Source organism: Ursus maritimus, unplaced genomic scaffold (genome assembly GCF_017311325.1).
Source record: "Ursus maritimus isolate PB19 unplaced genomic scaffold, ASM1731132v1 scaffold_14, whole genome shotgun sequence".
NCBI classification, from domain to species: Eukaryota; Metazoa; Chordata; class Mammalia; order Carnivora; family Ursidae; genus Ursus; species Ursus maritimus.
This window is the reverse complement of record NW_024423786.1, coordinates 67,802,680-67,826,677: the sequence shown is the minus strand read 5'-3', so window position 1 is coordinate 67,826,677 and position 23,998 is coordinate 67,802,680. Positions and strand designations below refer to the sequence as shown.

Here is a 23,998-nt window from a genome sequence, read left to right as displayed (position 1 = left end):
GTTCTCTATAGTTAAAGAGTGTTTCTTGGCTTGCCGCTCTCTCTCTCTTTTTTTTTTTCCTTTGCACATATGTTTTGTTTCTTAAATCCCACATATGAGTGAAATCATATGGTATTTGTCTTTCTCTGCTGACTTATTTTGCTTAGCATACTCTCTAGCTCCATCCACGTTGTTGCAAATGACAAGATTTCATTCTTCTTTATGGCTAAGTAATGTTCACATGTAACAACTTTTTTACCTATTCATCAGTTGATGGACATTGGGCCACTTCCATAATTTGACTATTGTAGGTGCTGCTGCTATAAACACCAGAGTGCATGTGTCCTTTTGAATTAGTATTTTGTGTTCTTTGGGTAAATACCAAGTAGTGCAATTGCTGGATTGTAGGGTAATTCTATTTTTAACTTTTTGAGGAACCTCCACTCTTTTCCACAGTGATCGCACCAGGTTGCATCCCCACCAACAATGCAAGAAAGTTTCTTTTTCTCCACATCCTCACCAACACCTCTGTTTCTTGTGTTGTTGATTTTATAGCCATTCTGACAGGCGTGAGGTGATATCTCATTATAGTTTTGATTTACATTTCCCTTATGATCAGCGATGTTGAGTATCTTTTCCGTGTCTTTTGGCCATCTGTAGGTCTTCTTTGGGAAGATGTCTATTCATGTCTTCTGCCCGTTTCTTAATTGTGTTATTTGTTTTTTGGGTGTTGAGTTTTATAAATTCTTGATATATTTTGGAAACTAACCCCTTCCCGGATATGTCATTTGCAAATATCTTCTCCCATTCTGTAGGTTGACTTTTAGTTTTGTTGATTGCTTCCTTCACTGTGCGGAAGCTTTTTATTTTGATGCAGTTTCAATAGTTTATTTTTGCTTTTGTTTCCCTTGCCTCACAAGACCAATCTAGAAAAAGGTTGCTACAGCTGATAGACTCAATTATATTTAGAAATAACTCTGTGCTTAACAGGTTTAGTGCTATTGCTAATTTTGTTTATACGGAATACCCCAAACCACATGTGGTTCTAGGTGCTTGGACTGTACAAGTGAAGAAAAAAGACAGAAATCCCTGGCCCCTGGAGTGTATGTACAGTTGGGGGTAGCAAACAAAAAACCTAATAAATGAGTAAATGAAATTTTATGTTAGAAGAGAACAACTGCTGAATTATGGAGATAAAAACAAAATAGGATAAGTGAGATCCAGGGTGGCAGAAGGGATGGGTTAGAATTTTAAATAGGGTGGTCATGGAGGGTCCTACTGAGAGATGACATTTGAGCAAAGGCCTAGAGTAAGAAAAGAAGTTATTTAAATCATGCCAAGGGGAGGAACAGCTGGAGCAAAGACCCTGAGCAGAAGCATGGTCCGTGTTTGGGGGCAGCAAGGATGCTGGGAGCTCCAGGGCAGTGGGGGAGACTTGGTCGCAGGTGTCAGGAGGACATGTGGGGGTGCCTTGTAGCCAGTACACAGACTGCACTTCACCCTGAGTGAGATGGTCCATTCGTGTCCTTTTCAGCTCCTCTTGTTGTCTTATGAGCTCTTCTGTGATGCCCCTTATCTTTCCTGAGGGGGGAACAGGGCCCTCGGGAGGACAGTCCTTGCTTCCACCTCTCACTCAATTTAGAGAAATCTGTAACTCGCTCAAGATCTAGAGAAGTATCAATTCTTGTAATCCTTTCTCAATTTTGTTTGGTGAATTCCTGTCTCTGGAAGATAGTCTTTGTATCCGTTGCCCAGGGTTGAGGACACTCTCTACTTCCTTCATGAGTGGAATTTCCTTCTCTATTTTGGCTTTAACTGAAGGGGAGAGTAAGTAAATATGACTTCTTTTATAAGAACACAGCTTAAAAATTGCACTTTGTGGCGCAGTCGTTAAGCGTCTGCCTTCGGCTCAGGGCGTGATCCCGGCGTTCTGGGATCGAGCCCCACATCGGGCTCCTCCGCTGGGAGCCTGCTTCTTCCTCTCCCACTCCCCCTGCTTCTGTTCCCTCCCTCACTGGCTGTCTCTGTCAAATAAATAAATAAATAAATAATCTTAAAAATTGCACTTTGAGATAAAGTAACAAAAAAAACAATATACAAAATTCAACATGTTCAAAAGAGGATATAGGTAAAAAGATATTTCCTTTCTGCCTCCGTTCCCCGCTCCTCAGATCTCAGCCCTGGAAAGAATAAATCTGTAGAATACATTCCTAGAGTGGAATGGCCTTGTCAAAGGACATATGCATTTGTAAGTTTAATAGATATCGCCATATTGCCCGCCATAGAAGTTATCAATATACATCCTACTAGCAAAGAGTGAGAGTGCCAATTTTCTCGTACACTCACCCACATGATGATGTGTACCAAAGTTTTTAAATTTTTGTCATACTGTTAGGTAAAATACATTTATAATCTTAATTTGCATTTTCTTTATTAAAAATGAAGTCGAACACCTTGCATTTTCTGTGAACTGTCCATTCATTACTTTTACACTCTCTATTTTGGGTTATTGGTGGTTTTCTTCTTGGTTTTGGAGGTACCCTTTGTGTATAGGAAAATTCACTCTTTTTTTCTTTCTCTCTCTTTTTTTTTTTTTTAAAGAGAGAGAGAGAGCAAGAGAGAGTGGGGGAAGAGGCAGAGGGGGAGAGAGAGAATCTTAAGTGGGCTTCATGCCCAGCCACATTTACTTATGTGCTTTGAATTGATTTTGCTGATAAAAATAAGGACTTTTAAAAAAAAATTTAAATTCAAGTTAGTTAACATATAGTCTATTATTAGTTTCAGAAGTAGAATTTAGTGATTGGGCAATTGCATAGAATGCCCAGTGCTCATTACAAGTACCCTCTTTAATGCCCATCACCCGGTTACTCCAACCCCCCACCCACCTCCCCTCCAGTGACCCTCAGTTTGTTTTCTATAGTTAAGAGCCTCTTATGGTTTGCCTCCCTCTCTGTTTTTATCTTATTTTATTTTTCCTTCCCTTCCCCTATGTTCATCTGTATTGTTTCTTAAATTCTACATATGAGTGAAATCGTATGGTGTTTGTCTTTCTAATGAGGAACTTTTTAGGCACAATTTCAGAATTATAGAAACATATCTTTGTTATTATGATCTTGCAACTTTGCTAACTGCTTTACTGAAATAGTGCATGGAAAAACATAGCACAATATTTCCCAAACAAGCACTTGGGTATTTCTTTAAAGCAATCATAATTTAAATTCTGTCTTAAACTTGTCAAATGCTTTTTTTGAGAAAAAAAATGTAGTATGCTTATGTAAGCATTTGTTTTAGCGCTTTTTCTTCCTTTGAACTTTTTCATTCGTTAATTCAACAAGTATTTATTGATCACCTGCTCTATGCTAGATAATGTTCTCGGTACTGATGATCAGTGGGAAATAAAAGAGACAAGGAACCTATGGAGTTCATAATCTAGTGAGGGGGTAGGCAATAAACAAGAAAATTCCAGGTTGCAGTCAGTTATTATGGAGAAAATAAAGCAAGGTGGTATGATTGTGAATGAGCTCGGGGGCAAGATCCAGTAAGAGGTCAAGGTAGTTATACTCAGAATTTGTTGCCAATTGTTAGAGGGGTGATGTGGGATAATGGAGAAAGCCTGGACTTAGGGGAGATTCTGTGCAAATCGCAAGTTTTCTACATACAAGTTGTGTGAACTTGAGTAAATTATGTAACCTTTCTGATCCCTGTTTCCTCAACTGCCCTGAGGAGAAAAAACAATACCGGGGGGGGGGGGCCATATTGGCTTTTTGAGAATTAAATGTGACACATTAAACAAAAAAATTCTAGAAAAGTGTTTGACCTGTAGTAGTTGCTTTCAAAATAGTAGCTAAAATATTAGTAGCTTAATCACCTTCTTCATTAAAATGTCAAAAATAAGAAATTTCTCCATGATTTCATTAGTTTTAATATCTCGTGCCTAATAAGATGTTTCAAAGAATGGCACCTTTAAATAGCCATTTGTGCACATTGTCACCATGGTAACTGCTAAAATGGGGACTTGCTGGTATCAGTGTATTCATTTCCATGAATTGTCATAGTTTAATGTTCATCTACTGTTGGTCAAATTTTGTTGAGGCCGTAGAAAGCAGAAAAGGAACTATATTTGTATTGAACATTGTATTAAAACAAGTTTTAGTGGAGCTGAAAGGTAATACATGAAAGAATCTAGATGCTAAAATGGAGTTCTAGTACAGAAACTCCAGCACTAGCACAGTTTCCTCTGTTCCACACTGAGGACTATGACGGACTATAATTCAAAGATATTTTAATATCTCATCCATTCTTCTAGGGATCGGGGCAGGGATCCTGCTAGGCCACAAACTGGGAGCAGGGCAGGGCCCCAAGATCCAAGTCTATTAGGGCTTCTGATGGGTGCTTTCCATAGGAGAGATTCTGAGGACAAGCTGAAGTCACTTTTTGTCTATAGTCAGCCCAATCAAATGCCATTCCGGGGAGGAGTAGGGATTATGAAAGGTTTGGGAATGGGAAAGTAGGTAAGTCAGAATGACAAACCTACAACAGGCCAGAGAGATGTAGCGGGGGTCTGCCTACAACAAGAGAAGACAGGGAGGCTTGGGTAACAAACCAGTTTGAGATATGTTCCTCCAGAAGTCGCATCTATATTCCTAACAGACAGATTGTTGCTCATCCATTTGCCCTAGAGACAGGACTACACTAGATAGCACCCATTCTCTCTTCTTTTCCTTCTCTCTCAAGTAAAGAGGTCCCTCCTCCTGGCCCAAGTCAATGGACAAGAGATTCTACCAAGACCTTTGTCACCTTTGTCCACCCAAATCCCCTACTCTGACCTCTAACTGTTGACTTCCTCTTAGGATGAAGTTTTCAGGAGTAACCTGACCCTACTTCCTTTATCCTTCATTTTCTCCTTAATTCTGCCACCTTGCTTCTAACTCTGTCATTCTATAAACTTTATTCTTGCTAAATTCAGCAATGATTATCTAGGGGTTTGTTCATCTCCCTCCTGGACACTTCCAGCTGAATGTCTTAAGCATTTCAATTCAGTATGAATTGAACTCATTTTCCACTTATGCGGTATGATGATTTTAAGATATATCCACCCATTCTTTGTACTTTTCCTTTCAAAAGGCAGAGCTTAAGTCCCCTGTCCTTGAATGTGGGCAGGCCTAGTGACCTTCTTCTAACAAATGAAATAAGGCAGAAGTGATGGTGTGAGATTTCAGGTCATTAGGGACATTGTGGCCTCCTCATGGTTCTCTTCCCTGGATCACTTGATCTGGGGGAAGCCAAGTGCTATAACAGAAGGATATTTAAGCAATCCTGTAGAGGGATTCACTTGGAAAGGAACTGACATCTCGTGCCAACAACCAGCACTTACTTGCCAGGCATGTGAGCGAACTCCTTGCAATTCCAGCCCCGGTCAAGCCTTCAGATGTTGCTGCCCCAGCTGACATCCTGACTGCAGCCTCATGAGAGACCCTGAACTAGAACCACCCAGCTGAACTGTCCTAGATTCCTGACCCACAGAAACTGAGAGGTAATAAACGTTGGTTGTTTCAAGCTGCTAAATTTTGTGGGTAACTTGTTGCACAGTGATGGATAACCAGGACACATGGCCAACCTTCTGTTTTCCCAATCTCAGCAAATTGTGCCCAAACCAGGAAACTCTTTCTTCCTCCTCCAGATCTGGCTGGTGAGCAAGTCTTGTTATTTCCATGTAGGTATCTTTTGATTTTGCCTCCTTTGAATTTTGCTGTCATTCCCTTGGGTTGTTATTTCTCATCAAAGGTGTTTAAATTGCCCGTTGACAGACTTCTTGCCTCCAGCTATATTCTCTTATATTCGTCCTCCACACTGACATCAGAGCAGTCATTCTAAAATGTGAACCTGATCATTTTGCTTCTTTGCTTAAATTGTCCTCACTGACTAAGGGTTACCAAATCTAAACACCTCAGCAATGCAGGTAAAATGGTTTGAGGTTTGCTCCCTGTCTTTCCAGCTTTATCTCCTATCTCTCATGTAGGAGAGAGTTCAGCCATCACAAAATGCTTGTTTATATTACTTTGTAGCATTTCGGTGTAGTTTTAAAGGATGCAATAATATACGAAGAATGTATTTAATCTGCAATGAAAACTGTCAACTCACTGGGGAAGTCAAACTCGTGGAGAGTTAGCTACACATCGCGGTTTCGTCATATCAAGTTATCCTAACATTCTAACGTTAAAAAAATCACGATATTTTGGCTAAGATTCAGACTGTTCCAAATATTGATTTCTGACCTATACTATGTAAGCCAGATATTTGAGATCATAGAAACGGCCTTTGGCGGCCTTCTCAGTGTCATGAAGAAATAGTTTTATATTGTTCCTCATTTCCAATATCCATGCCTTAACATGCCTTGACAGGCAGTGTATTCCAGAGTGGAAAGCAAACCCTGGTACTCCCTGTCCTACTGCACGTTGAAAAGACAGATTGTCTGTGACTGTAGTTTGATTCAAAATGTTTATTCTTTTTTCAGTACTAAATGAAATCAGATTATTTAGATCATCAACCATTCTCAGAGGAAAACAGCAGTGGTGTAGACTGGCATTCGGTGAAATGATTCTGTGTAGCAGCTCCTTTTCTTCCTGGCTGCCCACATAACAGGCCCCTGGGCTCCTTCTCCACTATGTACCTTGGCCCTTGAATATGAACCTCACACAGGAAAGGTACTGATTCATCCACAGAAGTTCCAATCAATGGTAAATTGAGATTATCTGGCAGCCCACACATAGGCTCACAATTCCTCTTCCATGTGGCATGCCATTGAGATTCCCTGATGTTTGGTGCCTTATTTGATAGAGGAATTTTGTTAATATCTTGTTCTATTTTCTTGCCAATCAAAATACATGTATCATTGACTTTGGGGCTATTCTTAAAGATGTTGCATTAGTGTATGCCTGCGTGTGTTTTATCTCCGAGGAGGGCAACTTGAAAAGATGCCTCAGTAGTTTTGCTCTTTTCCTTTGGTGACGAATGCATTGGTTTTGCACTGAGAAACATTATTTTACCCTGGAGGCAGAACTTGGTTGGTTTACCAAAGAGGCCCTTGTACTTTGTCTGAAAGTGACACGGAAGGCATTTGTGGTTTATTGCCGTTGCTTCACAAGCTTCATAAAAACAGTGAAGTGCTCCAGCCTTAGCAGCAAATGGATGAATGGTCCAATAAATTCCAATTTTTCAGCCTTTGCCAGTGTACCTCCTATTTGCACTTCCCTTTTTTAACTGCCTCTGTGGCATGTCACTTGACATACAGGGCACACATCTCTCCATCTTGCATTTTTTTAGTCCTGTTCTGTAGTGATCTTATCATTGTTTAGGCTCATATTTATATCACTCCCAACCTGACTTTTATATTTCATTGAACCACTTTGCTGTGTTAATTTTCCTGAGCTGATACAAGGCTACAAAATAGGACAAGGTGAAAATTGTGAATTTTAACAAACACCTGCGCCTGAGTCTTATGACAATATATTGTGAAAATGCAATAACAAGACTGACCGAGATGAACCACGTTCTTTTAATGGAAGGTCCGCTGCAGAAAAATGACCAGTTGCAAGTATAAATTCCAAACTTAATGATTATATTAAGAATATAACAGGATTTCAGTGAAAGTAATTTTACATTTCAGGTTTGTGGAGTGTATGTGAACAGAATTGTTTCATTTGTTTCTTTTGAAATCGAAATTCCCAGAGTACCTTTTGATATTCTTTAGTCCCATTTTTCTTTCATTTATTTAGCAAACATTTAGTAAGTGTTCTGTGCTGGGCACTCTGCAAGGGGCAGAGGTATCGATATGCGGTAAATAGAACAGAATTTTTGTCCTCAGGGAGCTAATGTTTTTGCATGTGTGGTTTTCCATATCATATCCAGTCTGTACTTGCTGCTTATTTTTCTATTTCTCCTTTTCTTTGCATATGTTTCAGATCCATAAACTATTTTACAATCTATGTCCTCATTTCAAATTACGTTGTTCTCCAGTCTTAAACATACAATAAATATTTTGGTATCAATCCTTGTGCATACAGACTTAGGAATTCCACTCTTAAAATTTCAGGTACAAAACAAAGAAACACATTCTTAAAAAAATTCAAATACGGAAATAGAGTAAAATATGAAAAGTCCCATTTACAATCTCCACTCCAGCTACCTCCCAGAATCCATACACACAAGTATGTGAAAGTGCCTATTTCCCACATTTTTGCTAACACTTTTATCCCTTTCAAATATATTAGTCCACGCGATGGGCTTAAAAATGTTATGTTGCTTTAGTTCCTGTTTGTTGGATACTAGGTGGACTAAACATCTTTTCACATTTTCATTAGTACTTTTCCTTTTGTGAATTGCCTTTTCTTATCCTTTTTCCCCGTGTGACCGTTTGTTTCTTCTTGAGTTAATTTTGGTAATCTGTGTTTTCCTAGAAAATTATCTGTTTCGCCTAGTTTACAAATCCATACATGTAATTACATCCTCTTTCTTGTTCTTCATTTCAGTTTTTTAAATCTAAAAGACCATTCTAAAAAATGTTTTCGTTTCATTAACTGCTGCTTTTATCTTATTCATTTCTTCTTCCCACTTTCTGTGGATTTAGGGAAGGCCCTCTCTGCACACAGAGGAAAGTGGGACCAGAGATCAAAGGTGGTTGTTGGGGGGTTTTGGAAAATTACTGTTGACATCATTCTTCCCCACCCCCACCATCACAAATATAGTTTAAAATCAGCAAAGAAACATGAGTCCGGGGGCGCCTGGGTGGCTCAGTGGGTTAAACATTTGCCTTCGGCTCAGCTCTTGATCTCAGGGTCCTGGAACTGAGCCCCATGTCAGGCTCCCTGCTCAGTGGGGAGTCTGCTTCTACCTCTCCCTTTGCCCCTCCCCCAGCTTGTGCTCAATTGTGCACACTCTCTCTCTCATAAGTAAATAAAATCTTTAAAAAAAAAAAAAAAAGAAAAGAAACACGAGTCAGGAATCAGACTGATGGAGATCGGAGATCAGCTTTGTTAATGATAAGGCTGACTTGGAGAAGAATGCTTGACCCATGTTCACAGTCAACCTAATGACCCCCTCTTTCTGAATTAAACTTGACCAAGATATTCTCAACATAAATGCTCTTTTGGAAGGTTCAATAAGAAGCCCGTTAGAGTTAAATAGATCAGTTGCACAGAGATACCTAGGGCCACATGGCCTCAGGCAGGTTCTGTCTTTATAGTTCTATTTGGAGACCCAGTTCGGGAACAAAAAATGTACGATTTGGCAGTCCCTGATTGGTGGGTGACTGAGCAGGGCCAGCGTAAAGGCATCCAAGGACTGGTGGGGAGCATGCTGGAACGATCTTGGGGTTCGACTGGGTGGTGGGAGGCTGCACGTCTGGCAAGGGAGGAAAGGAAACTGAGACTGGGGAGCAGACCAGGCTGGGAGGGAGGGTGGTAGTGGGACAACCAGAAGAACAGAGGTCTGAGAGGCCTCTTTCAGATTCAGAATCCTGATGGCAGGAGAGTCGCTGATGGGCACGTCCCCAAGTGTAATGGAACTTATGAGGGACTGAAGCTGAGTCATTCTCCAGACTCTCTGGGGCTCTTGTTCTTTCCCCAAATTAGTTTCACATCTGCTTGGAAACCAAAAGAGTCGCTGCTTTCCTATTCCTGGCTAATTAAACAAATTCAAACATATGCATAGCCTCACTCAGCATTCTCACTCCGAGCATTCTCGCTCGGGAGGGAAGTGAAGTGTGGGTGGCAGGTGTATCGCTCGATGCAGAAGGTGGTCAGTGCTGGGGTGGGAGGACAGCAGGGAAGGTCCATCCCCAGAGCCAGACACGCCTCTTGGCTACGTGACTTCTCAGGATTCAGGCGCGTGAATTAATCTGGCACTCCAGGAGTGCCTTTTAAAAAGAAAACATATCAGTGTATGGTAACTTGAAAGCCAACAAACTTCTTGTCCCTAGCCATGCGTTTGCAGAAAGAGCCTCCCCTTTATGTTTTCTTGGGGATGACGCGATGAACCTTGCCGCATAGCTCAGAAGAAAGCCAACTTCGCTAACCACCACTTGCCTAGTACAGTGTGCCTCCCTCTGTAATTACTGCTCTCTGTATAATTTCTCACAGTGAAATGTTATGCTTTAGAACTAAATTAAAAAGCCATCGAAAGAGATGGTTAGGTTAACATAGAAGTCAAGTTCCTCTTAGTCAGAACGAGTGTTTACGGTCAGGCTTTAAAGATATTTACAGAGAAGGGCAATATATTTCTATACTACATGCAAATGTCAATTTTCAGATAGTATTTGGTGGGTTAACATATTCGTTATGACCTACTGAATTCATCAGATAAACAATTTATATTTATACTCATTTTCCGGTAATAAACACTAGATCTGTTGCTGGCTGGATGAAGCTTAGAGACCATGAAGATCAGATCTTCACCATTTTCGCCCCTGGATGTATGTCCTTTCACGCTGCATCGTAACAAATTCTCTTGGGTAGCAAGAGTCCTAAGGATCTGACTGTGACAGTCTTCGCCAGAAGTTGACACACATGTCTTTGAAACTCATTCAGAGTCACTTTCATCTTTTGGCTTTGTCCTGGTTATTTTTAGAGTTGATAAATTTATTTTGCAAGAGCAAAACAGAGCATTTTTAGGCTTTGATTTTTGGCTAAGGTTTAGGAAATTCTGTTCTGTGGAGAGCTGGCGTGTTTCCCACTGAGGCACTTCGGAGCTCAGCCTGCACAGAGGTTTCCTTCAGCATTGGTCTGGGTTCATTGATCCAGCTCTTGGAGCTAGACCACCCTGCCACTGCCCAGCCTCCATGCAAATGAGCATCTGAATGTGCCATTGCAAGCCATCATCTTACCCTGTTCTTGGACAATCCAAGAGTAGAGATTTCATAGTCCCTGCAAAGGACATCTCATCCAGGCTTTAATTATTTCTGCAATTAAGAAAGTCTTCCTTGGGTCAAATGAACTTACTTTCTGCAGTATAAGCCATCAGTCACAAATAGAATCTGATGCTCTCATGATAGATAATTGCTCTTATGCTTAAATAGTATTTTTTATATTGCAAAACTCCTACGTATTCGTTGCAATTAGTGAAGAAGAATCTTTAGAGCATAAAGGAGGTTAACACTACCAGCCAGAGATAACTGTCTCTATTTAGTAATTTATTTTATTTTTTGAATTTTATTTTATTGTAATAAGAATATGTAACGTGAGCTCTATGCTCTTAGGAAATTTTTAAGTGTACAGTAGCTTATTGTTGACTATAGGTAAAATATTGTATAGCACATCTCTAGAGTTCATCCATCTTGCTTGGCTAAAACTTTATGCTTATTGATTAGTAACTCCCCATTTCTCCTTTCCCCCAGCCCCTGGCAACCCCCATTCCATTCCTTGATTCTATGAATTTGACTATTTTAGACTCCTCATGTAAGTGGAATCATGCGGTTTTTGTCTTTCTGTGACTCCTTTATTTCACTTAGCAGAATGTCCCCAGGGTTCACCCAGGTTGTTAAATATTGCAGAATTGCCTTCTTTTTAAAGGCTGAATAGTATTCCATTGTATGTATCTATCACATCTTCTTTATCCATTCATCTGTCAGTGGACATTCAGGTTGTTTCCACATCTTCGCTATTGTGACTAGCACGGCAATAAACATAGGAGTGCTAATACCTCTTAGAGATCCTGATTTCAATTCTTTTGGATAAATACCCAGAGGTGGGATTGCTGGATCATATGGTAGTTCTATTTTTAATTTTTTGAGGAACCTTACTATACACTATTCCATAGTGGCTGTACCATTTTGTATTCTCACCAGTAATGTACAGGAGTTCCAACTGTTCCATATCCTCACCAACACCGTCTTTCGGTTTTCTTATGACAGTCATCCCAGCAGGTGTGAGAGACATCTCATTGCGATTTTGATCTTCATTTCCCTGACAATTAGTGACGTTGACCATTTTTTTTTTTAAAGATTTATTTATTTATTTATCTGACAGAGATAGAGACAGCGAGAGAGGGAACACAAGCAGGGGGAGTGGGAGAGGAAGAAGCAGGCTCATAGCGGAGGAGCCTGATGTGGGGCTCGATCCCATAACACCGGGATCACGCCCTGAGCTGTAGGCAGAGGCTTAACAACGCTGCCACCCAGGCGCCCCAGAGGAAGAAGCAGGCTCCCAGCAGAGGAGCCTGATGTGGGGCTTGATCCCAGAACGCCGGGATCACGCCCTGAGCCGAAGGCAGACGCTTAACCACTGAGCCACCCAGGCGCCCCTGACGTTGACCATTTTTTCACATACCTCTTGGCTATTTGTATGTCTTTGAAGAAATGTCTATTAAAGAACTTAGCCCTTTTTTTTTAAATCAAGTATTGGGTTTTTTGTTTTGTTTTGTTTACTATTGAGTTGTCAGTGTTCCTTGTATATTTTGGAGATTAACCCCTTATCAGATTTAGGGTCTGCAGATACTTTCTTGAATTCTGTACGTTGCCTTTTCACTTTGTTGATTGTTTTTCCTTTGCGTGCAGAAGCCTTTTTAGTTTGATAGAGTTCTAGTGGTTTATTTTTGTTTTTGTTTTTGTTGCCTGTGGTTTTGGTGTCCTATGGATGAAATCATTACCAAGACCAATGTCATGAAGGTTTTGCCCTGTTTTTTTTCTAGGAGTGTTACAGTTTTGGGTCTTGTGTTTAAGTTTTTAATCCATTTTGAGCTGATTTGATGTATGGTATAAGGGTCCAATCTCATTCTTCTGCATGTGGATATCTAGTTTTCCCAACACCATTTGTTGAAGAAACTATCCTTTCCCCATTACAGATTCATCGCAAACCCTACCAATATACCAATAGTATTTTTTGTAGAAACAAAAAAAAAATTCCTAACATTCATAGGGAACCACAAAGAAAACATGAATAGCCAAATCAATCCTGAGAAATAAGATCAAAGCTGGGGCATGATACTTCCCGCTCATGTTCTCGCTCTCTCTAAATAAATAAATAAAATTTTAAAATAAAATAAAATAAACTACAAAGCTTTAGTAATCAAACCAATCAGTATGGTACTGGTATAAAAGCAGACATATAAACCAGTGGAATAGAATAGAGACCCAAGACATAAATCCACGCATATATAGCCGACTGATCTTCAACAAGGGTCCTAAGACCAGCCATTTTTAATATATAAAGTTTCTCTAAGTCTCTCTTTCTTTTATCTAAGTAAATGTGGCCTCCTACCATATACACCATTTATAGTCTATTTTCCACTAAATATATTATCATTATTCTATATCATCAAATATTTTACAGTATTACTTTAGAAATTGAGATACAATTCACCTACCATAAAATTCACCTTTTCAAGTGTCCAGTATAGTGATTTTCTTGTATTTTCACAAACTTGCACAACAGTCACCACTATCAAATTCCAGAACATTTTCGTCACCCCCCCAAAATCCTGGTGCTGTTAGCAGTCACTTCCCCCTTGTGCCCCTCCCTTCATCCCATGGAAACCGCTAATCTACCTTCTGTGTTTATGGATTTGCTTATTCTGGAAATTTCATATGAATGTACTCATAAAGTATGTGGCTTTTGGGGCGCCTGGGTGGCACAGCGGTTAAGCATCTGCCTTCGGCTCAGGGCGTGATCCCGGCGTTCTGGGATCGAGCCCCACATCAGGCTCCTCCGCTGGGAGCCTGCTTCTTCCTCTCCCACTCCCCCTGCTTGTGTTCCCTCTCTCGCCGACTGTCTCTATCTCTGTCAAATAAATAAATAAAATCTTTAAAAAAAAATATGTGGCTTTTTGTGTCTGGCTTTTTTCACTCAATATAAAGTTTTTGAGGTTCGTCTGTGTTGTAGCTTGAATGAGCATTTCATTCCTTTATTATTTTTTTTACTTTATTCCTTTTTACTGATAATAATATCCCATTATATGGATGTATATTATGTTTATCCATTCATCAGTTGACAGTTATTTGGGTTTTTTTTCCTCACTGTTTGGCGATTGCAAATAGTGCTGCTAGGAATATTCATGTACAGATTTCTGTTTGAATTCTTATTTTCAGTTTTTTAGGGTCAGGAAGTAGAATCGTGGACCATAATATTAACTCTGTGCTTAACCTTTTGAGGAACTGCCAAACTGTTTTTTCACAGTGGTCACACCATTTTATGTTCCCACAAACAAGGGATGAGGGTTCTGATTTCTCTATATCCTTGTCAGCACTTGCTATTGTCTGTTTGGCTGTACCCATCGCTAGTAGGTGTGAAGTGGTACCTCGCTGCAGCTTTGATTTGCATATCTCTAATGCCTAATGATGGTGAACATTTTTTACGTGCTTATTGGCCATTTGTATATTTTATGTTCTCTTTGGAGAGATGTCTGTTTGAATCCTTTGCCCATTTGTTAGTTGAGCTATTTGTCCTTTTATTGTTGAGTTGTAAGTGTTCTTTATGTGTTCTGGAGAACAGACCTGTATATCAGAGATATGATTTGCAAATATTTTCTTCCATTATGTGGGTTATCTTTTTGCTGCCTTTTTTTTTTTTTAAGATTTTATTTATTTATTCGACAGAGAGAGAGGGAACACAAGCAGGGGGAGTGGGAGAAGAAGAAGCAGGCTCGTAGCGGAGGAGCCTGATGTGGGGCTCGATCCCATCACGCCGGGATCACGCCCTGAGCCGAAGGCAGACACTTAACCACTGTGCCACCCAGGCACCCCTTTCGCTGCCCTTTTAAGCACAAAAGTTTTTAATTTTTATGAAGGCCAATTTATATAATTTTTTGTTTGTTCCTTGTGTTTGGTATCTCTAAGAAAACATTGCCAAATCCAAGGTCATAAAGTTTTACACTTATGCTTTCTTCTAAGATTTTTATATTTTTAGCTGTTACATCTTTAAGGTAATTTTGTATATGATATGAAATAGGAATCTACTTTCATTCTTTTATATATGGATATCCAGTTGCCCCAGCACCATTTGTTGAAAAGACTATTCTTACTTACCCCGTTGAATGGTCTTGGCACTCTTGTTAAAAATCACCTTCCATAAATGTATGGGTTCATTTCTGGACTCTCAGTTCTTTTCTACAGATCTACGTTGTCTATCCTTGTGTCAAGACCACACAGTGTTGTTTGCTATAGTTTCGTAGTAAGTTTTAAAATTGGGAAGTGTGAGTCTTTCAACTTCGTTTTTCTTTTCAAGATTTTTTTGATTTTTCTGAGTCACTTGCATTTCCATATGAGTTAATAGAATTAGCTAGTCAATTTCTGTAAAAAGAGCAACTGGAATTTTGATAGGGATTGCATTGAATCCGTAGATCAATTTGAGGAATATTGCCCTCTTAAGTCTTACAATACATGAACATGAGATGTCTGTCCATTTAAGACTTCTTTAATGTTTTTCGATGTTTTATAGTTTTTAGTGTACAACTCTTGCGTGTATTTTGTTAAATATATTACTAAGTATTCTTTTCCTTTTGGTGCTATTGTAAATAGAATTGCTTTCTTAATAGTTTGGATTGTTCATTGCAAGTGTATAGAATTGAAAACGATTTTTATATAATGATCTTGTACCCAACCTTGCCGAACAAGTTTACTAGCTCTGTTTTGCTATAGATTTTTTGAGATTTTCTATAAAAAAGATCATGAGGTAATAGATATAGTTGTAATTTTCTTACCAACCTGGATGCCTAATTTCCTTGGCTAAAGACTCCTATGATTTAATGATGACCAGAAGTGGTGAGAGCAGAGACATCTTTATCTTGTTTCTGATGTTAGAGGAAAGCTTTCAGATTTTCACCATTAAGTGTGATGTTTGTAGTTGCCCTTTATCAGGTTGGGGAGTTTCCCTTTTATTCCTGGTTTATTGAATATTTTTATTATGAAAGTGCTTTGGATTTTGTTAAATACTTTTTCTGGCTCTATTGGGACGATACTATGGCTTTGTCCTTAATTCTATCAATACGGTGTATTACTTTGATTGGTTGTCGTATGTTGGACCAACCTTGAATTCCTGGGATAAATCCCACTTGGTCCTGGTGTATAATCCTTTATATATGTTGCTAGATTTGGTTTGTTGGTTATTTTGTCAAGGGTATTTTACTTCTATGTCATCGGGAAGGAATATTGATATAGTATCACTTTTAATGGCTGCATGATGTTTAATTACATGGATATACCATAATGTAACCAATTAGATTTTGAATTATTTCCTTTGTTGTCATTGTTACAATCAAGGATAAGCTTATAACTCCTGCACAAACAGCTTTGCATTCATTCATGATTATTTTCATAGGATACATTCCACAAATGGAATAACTGAACCAAAGGTTGTGCAGAGATGTTTGTCTCATTTTGCCATTGGCATTTATGTTTTATTTATAGGATATTTGTTATTTGCAGAGCTTTTTTTATTTTTAAAGTCAAATCTGTTTATTTTTTTTTTTTATGTATTCTGCCTTTGTATGTGGGTTCAGAGAGGCCTTTCTCACCTTATTCAGATATACAATCTCCTCTCTTTCCTTCTAGTTCTGATAATGCTTCTTCTTTTCCCTCTATTTAAATTTTTATTCTATCAGAAATCATTTGGGTACATGGTATGAGGTAGGAGTCTTTTTTTTTTTCAGATGATTAGCCAGTTTTCCCAATGCCATTTTTATTTTTATTTTTATTTTAAAGATTTTATTTATTTATTTGACAGAGACAGCCAGCGAGAGAGGGAACACAAGCAGGGGGAGTGGGAGAGGAAGAAGCAAGCTCCCAGCAGAGGAGCCCGATGTGGGACTCGATCCCGGAACGCCGGGATCACGCCCTGAGCCGAAGGCAGACGCTTTAACAACTGCGCTACCCAGGCGCCCCCCAATGCCATTTTTAAAAACAATCCATTTTTTATTCTCAGATTAGTAATGCTATCTTTATCTTAATTCTTATTTTTGGGTTTTGCTGTGATCCATTGACGACGTTTCTATTCCTTAACCACAACATTGCAATTATTTTACTTCTCTGGTCTGTTTTAATATCTGGCAGTACAAGTCCCTTTTCATATTTTTTTTCAACAATTTTCTTCTACAGAGAAGAATAAATTATTCTATATCTTCTATAGAGAAGAATTATCCTACTAGGTGCATTTTAGGATGATATTATAATGCATTTTTTTTCACACCTCTTAATCCTGTTAGAATTTTTGTTGGAATTACAATACATTTGTATAATTATTTTGTGGAGAGTGAATCTCTAATTGGAATACCATGGCATGTTTTTTCATCCAGTTCTCTGTTTTGTTGTTCACCAAAATGTTGTAGGTTTTTGGGGGGTGATTGTAATCTTCTTACCAGATTTATTCATAGATATTCTATACAAATTTTTGCTTGTAAGCAGGATTTGTTTAGCATACAATAACTTATTTAAATGTATTGTGTTATTATACAATTTAATAATTTTTAGAAAATTTAGAAGATACATGTGAATTTCAAAAATAAAGGACCCACAATACCAGAGATAACCACTCTTAACACTTTGTGTACGTCCTTCTGGTAATAGATTTACAGTGTAATTAGGAAAGTAAGACGTGAAAGGCTTAATCCAAGGCACTAGCTTGTATGTTTTTGCCTGTCTGGCATTTTTTTTTTTGCTTTTGGGAACTGCTCTTCTCATAACTAGTGCGGCTGTCAGTCACCCAGGTCCCTCTCCCTTGCCACCAGGCTGGACAGTGTCTCACACTGAGGTTCTCTTCTGAGGACTGGGTATCTTCTGAGGTCTTGAACGCCGCAGACTTCTAATCATGGAATGCTGCCAGGAAAGGCCTTCCCATCCCAAGAGCACCATGTTGGAATGCACCAAACTTGGGGAAGCAGAGCCGAAAGGTGATGAAAACAGATTCCTGATGACTTTGGAACCTCCAGGTCTCCTGGCTTAAAGCCAGCTTGACTTCATTCCTAGACTTTCCAGATAGTCAAGCCAATAAATTTGCTCTTTTGCCTACGTGAGGCTGAGTTGGAGTTTTGTCACTTGCAGAGTCCCAACCACACCATCTCCCGTGTCTCTGCCATGATGTCGTGAAGCAGGCGGGGACCACACGCGGGTGAGTTAAGCGCCTTTAGTCCCCTGCCCCCCCCCCCCGGGAGGATGGATATTCTTCAGTGAAAGCAGGTCCCATGCATTGCGTCTCTTTCTTTCTTTCTTTTTTTTTTTTTAAGATTTTATTTATTTATTTATTTATTTATTTATTTATTTATTTGACAGAGAGACAGCCAGCGAGAGAGGGAACACAAGCTGGGGGAGTGGGAGAGGGAGAAGCAGGCTCCCAGCGGAGGAGCCTGATGTGGGGCTCGATCCCAGAACACCGGGATCACGCCCTGAGCCGAAGGCAGACGCTTAACGACTGAGCCACCCAGGAGCCCCTCTTGCTTTCTTTAAGGCAAAGAAGGAAGGCCACTAAAGGGAGAGGCGTTTGCCAGGGTGGCATGGGGCCACAGTTGTAACAACAGCTCTGCCAGGGGAAGGCCAGCTCTAAGCTGCGTGACCACAGCTCCTGACTGTGATCTGTCATTAAAAAGGCAAAGTCTGCATATGAGGAGTGGCCCCAGTGTCACCGAGGCTCTGCAAACTCAAACAGCCTTCTAAGTAAGAGCTCTCTGCCGTGTTAAGAGATGCTTGGCGACTTTTCACACCTATTATCCAGTAAAATCGCAATTAAACTGCAGCTTGTGGCAGTGACTAAGCTCGGCCCAGCCCCGATGACTGCGGTTCTTGGTGAGTGTAGATAGAACACATGCTGCTTGTTTACCTTCACGAATTTCTTCCACGTTTTTACAGGCAAACTCATCGTCACTGGGTCGTTCAGACCCTCCGTAGTAGCAGGGAACGTGGACCTCAGGTTTTGTGAGAGTGCTCATATAATTTTGGAACTCTGTGAATTCAGAATTAGATACGAAAATACTTAGAATGAAAAAAAAGAAATTACAAATTACCAGAGGCTTGGAGGGTTAGGTGCTTTATCTCTGACGACGCTTTTCATCAGCTCACCAGAACTGCCTCTTTGAAGTGCTTCCTGATTATAACCTGACTTCCCCATCCCACCTAGAACATTCTACAACCCGCAGGTTATGGCAAGTGAGGGGCCCTGAGGCTCCAGGGCAAACTCACCTTTGAAGACAGACTAGCTGGTTTTTTTTCATTGTTTTTTTTTTTTTTTCCCTCCTTCTGTTTGATATCTCAGGTTTGATACAGCAAGAAACTAGTCAGCCTATGTCTTTAAATCCTTATGTTTTAGAGAGGCACAAATTAAGTGTTCAGGAACCAGTAGGATAGAAGTGATTTTGCACTGTGTGTGTGTGTGAGAGAGAGAGAGAGAGAGATCGTGAGAGACGGAGGGAGGGAGAGGGAGAGGGAGCAGGGAGGGGTTTTGGGGGAGGCTGTGAGAAGCCTGGAGCCCAGAGCCCGCCTGCTTCCTGAGTCAAGTGTTGCTCAAATGCTCACTGCCCGGGCCCCTTGAGTGTGGTTTTCCTCCCTGGCCAGCACCAAACCCCAGAATAGTGCGGCTGACTTGCTGATTGAGGTCAGCAGCTCCCGGGAGGCACGAGAAGCCAAAGCCTTTGCAGTAAGTACAGAGTTGGTTATTATTTAAGATGGGGATGGAAAAATCTTAGAAGAATAGCTCTCTCCGGGGGAAGAGGTTCTTCTGCTTTAGATATAATGTCTGACATACCCAGTGAATCCTGATATGACTAAGGCCTGATTAATACATTTTTTTGTGTGATTCACGGACCAGATAAATTAATGCCACATACATGCTTTTTGGGGGCTAAAATGGATTCGAAACTCATCTTCTGACCTCTTGAAAAAAATAGTCTTTTTTCCCTGCCTGTTACTTTTTTCATCTTGCAAAGTAAAGATCATTAATGCTGCCTTTAAGATAATGTATAGAGTTTTTTAGGAAAAGAAATCCACTCTGTGCGTCCTAATTATGAGCAGTGTGGAGATCTGTTTTCACAACCAAGGTGAACAGGGCCGCTCCTGAGCATTCTTTTCTCCAAGTGTGGGACGTATGAAGTCCCGTGGAGAGAACCACCCACTTGACTAGTTCTTAGCCCCCCCCAGAAGGTTCTGGAGCCCCCTCCCCTTGAAGATGAGTACTGTGTAGTGCACCGTCCCATCTTGCAGAGGGCCTGATAATGTCCCAGAGCTTGATATCTGGGCCAAACATTGTGCTCGTGAAGCTTCTATGGCAGAACTTCAAAGATATGACAAAGATAGAGGCTTTTCTAGGAAGTTACTTATCATATGGTTTCTGTTTAGACAGTATTTTGCTCTAACCACCCTCCAGCCCCCACCCTCGCCCCAGCCAAAGGCACAGGCTACTTTGAAATGTCTCTCCACCATTCTATTCTCTAGAAATGAAGTTTTTAGGTTTTTTTTCCCTCTAATTTCTTGTTAGAATAAAATATTTAGCTCAGTAATGCAGGAAGTTGATATTTTAAGTTTCGAACAATGTGACTCCCCCCCCCCCCCGTTAGAATGCAAAGGTAAAAAAAGACACGCGTTCCCTGCTTCTACTGCAGGGACTCACTAATACGGCTCTGTTTTGTTTCTTTACCCCTGAGCTCCACAGACTACGGATCTTTACACGGTTCTAGCTGAGAGTACATGTTTCACTTCCTTTAAATCTTCCCTTCGCCAAGTGGGTTTACAAGTAAGTGCGGTCTAAGCAGGAGAAACCCACAAAAGTAGAGGGAACACAACATTAACCCTACTAAACTTTCAAGTGGAAACAGACATGATGTGTGTGAAGTAGGTTCCTCATTTCAACCCCCCCCCCACGCAAACACATTAACACTTTGCCATAGGACAAAAATAACATTTTTGTTAGGTGATAGACACAGCAGTCAGGTTATCTCATGGGATTCTCAAAAACTCTCCCACGAGGTGGCTGTGTTTATGGTCTTCACTTTCTAGGCAACGAAACTGAGGCATAGAAAGATTTTGTAAGTCGGTGGAGTGGTGCAGCTGGGATTGGGACTCAGGTCTTTCTAAATCCACAGTAAATTTAGAAATTAGAGAAGATAGTGGCTCAATCCCACACCGTCAAACAACTTAAAATTTCTATATTTCTTTCTACTTGCACAACTAGATATTATAGCATAGGGTTGGTTTTTTTTTAATGTTATTAGTTTCACGGTTACTTTTAATGGTGTGTAATGTTCTAGTCAGTGATCGTTCCATAAATTACTTAATATTCCCTGTTCTTGAAAATTGGGTTGCTTTCCTTTTTTTGTTGTTTTGTTTCTTGCTGTTATTAATTATGCTTCAGGGACACTCGTCTGGCTCAGTCAGTAGAGCATGCGACTCTGGGTCCTGGGGTTGTGAGTTCAAGCCCCTAAGTATAGAGATTACTTGAAAATTAAATCTTAAAAAAAAAAAGAGTACTTCCGTAACTACGTTGTCCATATGACTTCCTCCAGGTTTCTGGATCATATCTGTAGAGTAGATTCTCAGACATGGGATTACTAGGTAAGAGGGGCATGAACATTTATTTTAATGGCGCTGAATTACTCTCCATCAGCAGTCTGCATGAGAGTGCCTCTTTGATTTCATCCACTCTGCCAAGGACAATATCATTAAAAAAAATAGGCAAAACCGAAACCCTTTGTAATTTTGCATTTCTTGTAATATAATTAGATTGAACGGTTTTTTCACAAATTTGTTTACAAGTTGTACTTTCTCTTTTGCTCATCTGTTAGGATCTTAATTCCTTTTTTTTTTCTTGCTAATTTAGATAGGTTTTTGATAAGATTTATTTGCCATACTTTGTCGGTTAGTTTTCCCAGCCTCCTGGTCACCTTTTTAAAATGAATTTTTTAAAAATATGCAGCCATTTAACATTTTTACATAGTCCAGTCTGTCCATTCTTTTTTTCTTGATTCTTTTTACCTTAGAGACCTATTATCCTCTTTTAAGGGATTTTTTTTCCCCCTTCTAGTCTTTATTTGGGTGGATGATGTGAAAAGTGGACTTAAACGGACTTAAAATAATGCCAGTTTTTCCAGCATCATTTATGAGAAATCTTTGTGTTCTCTAGTTCCTCAGCTTTTCTATGTTAAATGATTTTTCTGTATTATCTGTTTTATCTATAGCAGCTGTTTCTGTGCCATTATCACATTGTGTTAATTTTTGTTGCTTTTGTGATATAGAGGGAGGGTGTTGTGTGGAATCAACATGAAGTACTGACCAAGCGTGTGGGCTCAGGAGGCAGATTGCTAAGTCCTAACTTATGCATCACTCAGTCTTATTATTTGTAAAATGGGGATAGTAATAGACAGTGTCCACTCTGTGGGTTGTTAGGGTGAGGAAACAAAAGCTAAATTAAAAAAAGACACACACTGGAAACAGTATTTGATGTATATAGATATGTATAGAGAATATTTGATGCAAATGTGTATGTATTTTATGTACACAAATGAACAATATGTATCTTATATAATGTGTATTAAGAAATATATATTATACATTTTCTTATAGAGTCAAATGTGTCATTCTTTCCCTATATGGCTTAAGACAAACTTTCACATAACCTCGGGAGACAGAGAAAGAACATTTGACTCTGATACATTAAGAAACTTGGCAAGTTTCTTGCCATTGAAAGATAGGCAAGTGACAGAGAGACATATGTAAGCCACATACCACAGAGGAATACTACCCATTATAAATAAAGAATTCCCACAAATCAATCAGAAAAAGACAAATACATAAAGAAAAACTGGGCAAAGACAATTTGTAAATAGGCAAATTATATTTATTTTTATAAACAAGCAATTCAGAAGAGAAGAAACATAGCTGATCAGTAAACATATAATGTTCAACCTCGGTAAGAATGATGGAAATGCAAATTCGAATACTAATAAAATATTTTCCTTGCAACAGATTGGCAAAAATTGAAAACAGAGCATCTAGTGTCAAAGAGAACATATGGAGATGGGCGTTGGCAGTCACAAATATGAGGAACAAGAATTAGTAAAGCTTTTTGTGTCGCAATTTTACAAGATCTACCAAAATGTAAAATAACCTTTAATGTAGCTCAGAAAAATTCTGTACGTTTTTAAGTAAGCACATACAGGGTGATCATATTTACATTTAAAATTTCATTATTGATGTTAAGAAACCTAAGCTCTCAGGGTGCCTGGGTGGCTCAGTCAGTTAAGAGTCCAGCTCTTGATTTCGGCTTGGGTCACGATCTCAGGGTCGTGAGATCGAACCCCTCATTGGGCTCTGCACAGGGCATGGAGCCTGCTTAAGATTTTCTCTCCTGGGGCGCCTGGGTGGCACAGCGGTTAAGCGTCTGCCTTCAGCTCAGGGCATGGTCCTGGCGTTCCGGGATCGAGCCCCACATCGGGCTCCTCTGCTATGAGCCTGCTTCTTCCTCTCCCACTCCCCCTGCTTGTGTTCCCTCTCTCACTGGCTGTCTCTATCTCTGTCGAATAAATAAATAAAATCTTTAAAAAAAAAAAAAAAGATTTTCTCTCCTTCACCTCTGCCCCTCCCCCGCCCCTCGCATGTGCTCTCATTCTTTCAAAAAAAGAAAAAAACTTAAACTCCCTATTTTTATTTGTATGTACGTAAAAATTCATCTTAAAAAAGTAATGGATATATAATACCAAGCTGTTTACTATGGGAAGTAGAATTAAGGGCAAGGTCTCTTTCACCTTTTGCTATGTGTATTTCTATGTTTGAATTTTTCTATAAGTCTGTATTTGTCTATTATTTGTGTAAGATATTTAGACAGACAGACAGACGGGTGTTTTTCCAGGCCCACAGGCAAGAAGGTGTAGAGGCCTACAATTGGGACAGTACACGACAAATTTTGGGAAGAGTGAACATTTGGGTGGCAGTGTTTTCACACTTCTTTACAGGTTTTAACTTACGTTTTAGGAAAAGAAGCAAGGAACTTGTTGAGAAAACTCAACCTGAGAGGCAGAGAGGAAGTTTGCTTCTTTGCTGAGCTCTGACCTCTAAGCA

The 23,998-nt window shown here is 39.7% G+C and overlaps 1 protein-coding gene across 4 annotated transcripts in view; it reads left to right on the top strand.

The window, feature by feature from the left end:
* SPECC1 (sperm antigen with calponin homology and coiled-coil domains 1) overlaps positions 1-23,998 on the top strand; it is a 262,628-nt gene that overhangs the window by 31,720 nt on the left and 206,910 nt on the right. For all 4 annotated transcript variants that reach the window (XM_040630107.1, XM_040630108.1, XM_040630110.1 and 1 more), the window contains exons 2-3: positions 5,390-5,512; positions 17,689-18,068. The gene's annotated coding sequence lies outside the window, so the exon portion shown is untranslated. The remainder of the gene's footprint in view (positions 1-5,389; positions 5,513-17,688; positions 18,069-23,998) is intronic.